Below are 6,000 nucleotides of genomic sequence, written 5' to 3' on the forward strand. Positions count from 1 at the left end.
AGAGTCATTTAAAACAGATGTTCCATAAACAACTTCCAGTGGAGAACAAAGTCCATTTGGTTTAATCAAAATTTTAACGATTTTAATTTTTTTTTAATAAAAAAAAAAAAAAAGATCTCGTAAGGCAAGAGCTATTGAAAACAAGCCATGGCAGTCACGAAGATTGGTTTTGAGGCAGAGAAAGTAGAATTTGGTCAATAATAAGATAAATTTCCTTAGCCGGCACCACTGCAACAGATTGAAAGTGGGTTACGCAAGCCCCCTGAATATCCCAGCTGGACACCTGCCCGCTTTTCCTCCTCTCCTGGTCTCTTTGCTGTCACCAAGATCAGTCCCAGTATCTATGCAGGGATCAGTCAGTGTTTCCCCAAAGTGTTCCAAGCCCCAGCCAGGGCAGTGTGTCTGGTGAGTGGCTGTGGCCCCTTGACAGCTCCTCAGTGGATGGGTGTTTTCTTCAGTCTCAAGACGATGCTGCTCCCAAAGGGAGCTCAGAGGAGTGGAATGATTCACCCAACTATGCTCTGCAGCAACTTTTAGTTGGTGAAAACAATCTGAGGATGGGAAGTGCAAGGAGGGATTGCGTAGGGAAGTGCATGGGGTGGAAAATGGATGGTTCAGTAGGGACAAGTGTTCCACCAACAAGTATCTTCAAGAGAACAATGTAAGTGAGAGAAGGGAATTGCTCTAATTATCTCAGACTAGTAAAGCCTTTCATTAGGACCATAAAACCAAATTCAGGCTGGGCAGTTAGAAAACCATCTCTGCAGTGAGCAACTGGGTGCTAGAGACAAGTTTCAAAGGAGGAGCATTAAGAGGGGTCAAAATGCTGTGTGGAGGACTTCAAATAGCAGCTCACAGCCAGGCAGAGTTCTTGGAAATGCCTACCAGAGGGCCTCTGAGATATGCAGCATTGGTTCATCCTGTCAAATTGAGTTTGAAAAACAAAAGAAAGTCCAGTGCAAAAACACATATGTAATGGGACTTCTCCATGTAACCAATCACAGCCATTGCCAGGAGAGTGCTGTACAGATGCTACAAGGATTGTGCTAGGAAATAAGAAGGTGTTTGAGATGCTTTGCTTGCCATCAAAATGTGGTCCAAGCTCTGAAAACAAAAGTCATGAGAGGCCAGCACTGGTGAAATAAGACCACAGCTGCTTTTAGGCCCAATCTGTCTAGACATGGAGGGTGGAAGGAGGGAGAACACAGCAACCCAAGCCAGGGTATGGTTGACACCAGCCAGGAACCCCATCTGTGGGAGGACATGGGTTCCTCTAGTGCCCACAGGCATTCACTGCTCAGGTTTCTGAGCTCCCTGGGAACTAGGGCATTCTTTATGAAGACTTGCTTTATATAAAAGGACCAACAAGGAATGTTGTAGGATTTATTTCCACACTGATGCATCTCCCAGCTAGTTTGAATTCTTGCTGAGAAGTGGGTAGCGTGCCTGGAGGTTGTGTTATAGCTCCATGTGTCTGTCCACAAAACAGCCATTGCAGTTCCTGTCTGGTCGTGGCTGGCTCCTGAAATAATCTTAAACTCGCCGGCTCCAGTTCCACTTGCTGCTTAGTCAGGTCTGATAGGGTCACCAATCATGCTCTATTCCATCAAATACCCCAGCTATTTCCTCATTTCTTTGGTGGTTTCTAGCCCATGCTGACCTCTTGGCTGCTGCCGTGTACCAAGCAGCGTTCAAAAGCCCTGTTTTAAAGCTATCATGGTTATGTCTATAGAACCTGAATGCATACCCTTTCCTTACGCCCAGCTGCACATCAGATGCATGTGAAGCTTTAAATAGCTGGTGACCACCATGTAGTTCTCTCAGTGAATTTCCCTTGGTTCAGTTTCAGTTCTGTATGTGAACCAGTTGTTTTCAAACCTTTCAAGCTTCTTGGAAGCAACAGCTACCATCACCTCCAGCACACTTCCCCACCTCTCCCTCCTGCATCTTCCCTGCTGCTGCAGTTGGGTGTGTGCTCCCACCATTCAGTCCCTTGCAGCAGCAGTGCAAAGGGGAGTATGGGCACAGTCCCCAGCAGTAAGGGTGCAGAAAGGAGGAAGGACTGCAGAGGCAGCAGCATCAGGCTTGTAGACACATGTTTTTCACTTCATCTTTCAGCTTGGCCCCTTCACACTCTCTTGGCCTCTCACACACTTTGCAGGCTTTCGAGTGTCCTACAAAGTCCATCTTTCTGCTGCAGCCTCTGCATGGAGTATCAGCTTGCTGTGTGCCACCCAGTCCCAAATTAAAACACTACAGCATGTGTAGATGATAGAAAAAGCTACAGAAATGACAAATCCCGCAGAGGATAGACCTAGGGGTGCTGCAGACCCCTGTGACTTTCTTATGTGATTAACTCATTTTGAGTAAGCCAAATCCAAACCAAGGAACACTGCTTATAATGCAGAAGGTTGGGGTGGTTTTTAGCTTCTTAGCCTCTTTGAACAAGCTAAAGTCTAAGTCATGCTCTGGAAATACCACTGTGAGGCCAGGAAGAGAAGGTGAGAGCTAGGAAATGCATTCCCAGCATCACCAGTTAGCTATACTTTCTATGCCAGCTGCCTCATTTGTGAAATGGGATCAATTCGCTGTCTAGCTGCCTAGCTTGACAGTGGTGATTATTTACTGTACCTGCTGGTGAAAAAGCCAGGCTCCCCAGGCCAGCGGCTAGATGGCTGCAGTTTTAAGGCAAGTCTGTGTAACAGACATACTCTAGTTTTGAGAGCAGAACTGTGAGGTGGAACAAGCGACTGGAAGACAGCCACAGCAGTGAATGGGGGTAAGCTATGGAAAGCTTGCTCCTTGAACCTCTGTGCTAGGCTTGGAGGAGATCACAGTGCCAGTCCCTGCTCCAAAGTGATCTTAGTCCCTCAGTTAATGCCTGTGAAATGCCTAGAAGGTGTAAAAGTGCTATGTGCTATACATTATAATTAAGAGTAGACTGGCCCAGCATGTTTGGAATGATTAAAAACTCCCCACTGGCCTGTTAAATAACCTTCGCTTTGCTCTGACTGGGCACAGGTTGGTATTTTGAGCACACACGCACACACACATTTTGTGCCCAGTAAGGCAAAATATAATGTGCCATTTACCAGCTAATCAGGGAGGTCAGTGGCAGCCCTGATCCTGCCATGGGTCATGCTAGCAGCATTGCTCCCCAGCTTGCAGCCAAGCTCTGCTCACCCTCAAGGTGCTCCATTCCCCTTCAGAAACCCTCCCTTGCCTTAGTTACCCAACCATGCTTCCCTGCATCTGTCCTTCCACTCCTCCTCAGCTACACCCATGGCAACCTGATGATTTAAAATGAATAAGACACTTGAGATGCTACAAGACCTGGAGCTGGTGACAGAAAGAGCCACAGAAAGAGCTAAATTCCCAGGTTAATGATGAATCACTCCAGGAGCAGAGTCATTGATTTGTAATCATCGTCTGGCTCTCAGATGTAATAGCGGTGAATTCCTCTGACCAGAGACTGAGATGAGGTGCTTTGGGCTATTCCCAGCACACCTACAAAAATTCAAATCCATCTTGCTCACAAGAGCAGGGTTCATAGCTCCAAGAGCCCAATAGCTTCATCAGCTCTCACCCTCTAACTACAGTGGAGCTGGAGGTGCACACAGGCTGTTGCTGTGCTACTGCTGAGCTGAGCTTGCAAATAAATCATAGACTACAATAGTTAGGGTGGGAAAGGACCTTAGGATCATCTAGTTCCAACCCCCAAAATAAATAAGTCAAACTGCATCATTTCCTTCAAAATCCTCCCCCCACCAAGGTTGTTCTCTATTGCTGTCACCCCATTGCAAAGGACTGAGAAGAAGGACAAAACAAAGCAAGATGATGTGTATTAGCACGCAGTTGCTTTGGGAGCAAACAGCAGGCTGTCACGGGCTCCCATAGCAGGAGCTGAGAGCCCTGGGTATTTGGGAAAGAGGCTTGGTGCCATGCAGAGCAAGTCTCAAGCTGCCTCCAAGGTTTCTGTGCGAAGGTTCCCAAAGAATATTAGCAAAGCCTCCAGTCTATTGTTTGTATTCTTGTGTTGGCTCCCTCTCCTACCTACTTGGGGTAAAAATGAGAGCAAACTAGGCAACTGAAACATCCTGGATTAGCAAGTGTATTTGACTCACTCTCTCTAGGGAATGACTTGAGGAACAGAAGAAGCCCAGCGCTACACTGGAAAGAGTTTTCTTGCTTTCTGCTAGTCTCACCGGGTTTCCTGCCTGACATGTTGTGTCCATCCATCACCAGGCTGCAGTGGCTCCCATGGATCAGCATGGTTTTGAGGGGGTTGGCTCTGGTACAACAAGCAGGGCAAATTTCCTGTTCGTAAAAGCTATGTTGCATCTAAACATCCCCCCACACTCCCAGCCTCCTACTCCACCCACCTGCCTTCCCCAGCTAGAACCTAAAGCAAACCAAATCTCTTCCATAATCCCTCCGCCTCTGTCCTGGAAGTCCACCACACCTTGATACAGAGGATCTGAGCTCATCCCTGGTCACTCTGCAGCTGTGAGCATCCCCATGATCTCTGTCAAGACACCCTATGCCTCCACATCAGCCATCTCAGCTAGCTGGCTCTCCATCTCTCTGTATCTGTGTCATCCAGGTTGCTCCACTTGAATCCTGATTAGTAAGAAGTGGCTTCACAGTGGCACAGGACCATGTTTTCTCTTTCTCTCCCCCTAGAGTCTCATAGAAGTCCCACCAAAAGACACATATACTACACTGCATCCCAAAGCTATGGCTCTATCTATACCTTAAGGCCCCAGAAATGTTTTGGGAGAGAGGACAGCAAAGGCTGGGGAGCACACCAGCAGCTACACCCGACCTTCAGCTGCTCAGAAGTCACTCCCTGTGTACAGTTTCTTTTCCTCCTGTGCATGAGGCAAGCAAGCCGGTATTTAGAACAGGTTTATACTACAAAATTAATGGTAGAGAGGAGCATTTGAGTTAAAAGTGTCTGTCCTGTAGCCAAGCTTCATCCTGCTTAGGCAAACCTCCAAACTTTATTAAAGCCTTGAGATGTCAAAACAAGGCTTCTGCCTCACTCCCTTTACAGGTACCTGCATATACCATCGCTGTAAATGCAGACACTGGCTTCAAGCCAGCTAGCACTAGCAGCACTGCCAGCAAAACATCATTCCCCCCAAGCATTACCCAGCTTCTTAGGTAGGATTGTGCTCTGTGGGGATTTATACTGCTATCAAGTCTAGCAGCACCTGAGCAACAGAGCTTAAAGCAAGGTGAAGGGTGCTCATCACAACAGTCACCTGCCCTGGGCACACACTCAACAGCAAAGCCCAGCAACTTGGAGTCATTGCAGAAAAAGCTCTGGGCATTTCTGACATGCCTAGACTTGTTCATCCCGTTCTTCAGAGGCATTTCAGCCCAGCCCATAACACTTCGCCTCTTGTCCCCTGACACCTCCCAGCCTGTCCTGCAGGTAGTGATAGGTGCAATCTTACCTTCACCTACAACACTGCATTGCCCCAAGAGGTGCTCTTTCACTAAAGCACCAGAGCACTACAGCAAGCAGAGAAGTCATCAATTCCCACTCCAACCTGGGTGACAAGGAAGGCATGAAGCACACAGTGTCACTTTCACAAGTCTTTCAGCTACAAGCTGCAGTATAATCACTGACCTCACAAAGTGAGGCACAGACAAGAGGCTTCAAGGATATGGCCTTGTAGGGTCTTCAAATGAAGCATGTCTTTTGGAAGTCGTGGGAATACAGCCACTTTTCAGCCCATCCTAGGAACAGATAGCTCAAGCCCACCTTGTTCACTTTCAATTACAGCGAACAAGCTTTGGCTCTTGAACCTCACAGTCAGCTCTGAGAATGGCTCCTGTGTGAGTAATACACTGTAAAACAGAGTAGGGAATGTGTCGCTAGATCTGTGGTGTAACCTGAATCATCGACTATGGGAGGAAGCAAGGCTGCAGGGACCAACCCCTCAGGCTTACCCAAGGATCCCACTCTGCACCTAGCATAGCCCCCTCCAG

The sequence above is a fragment of the Psittacula echo genome, assembly GCF_963264785.1.
Source record: "Psittacula echo genome assembly, chromosome: 1".
Classification (NCBI taxonomy): domain Eukaryota; kingdom Metazoa; phylum Chordata; class Aves; order Psittaciformes; family Psittacidae; genus Psittacula; species Psittacula echo.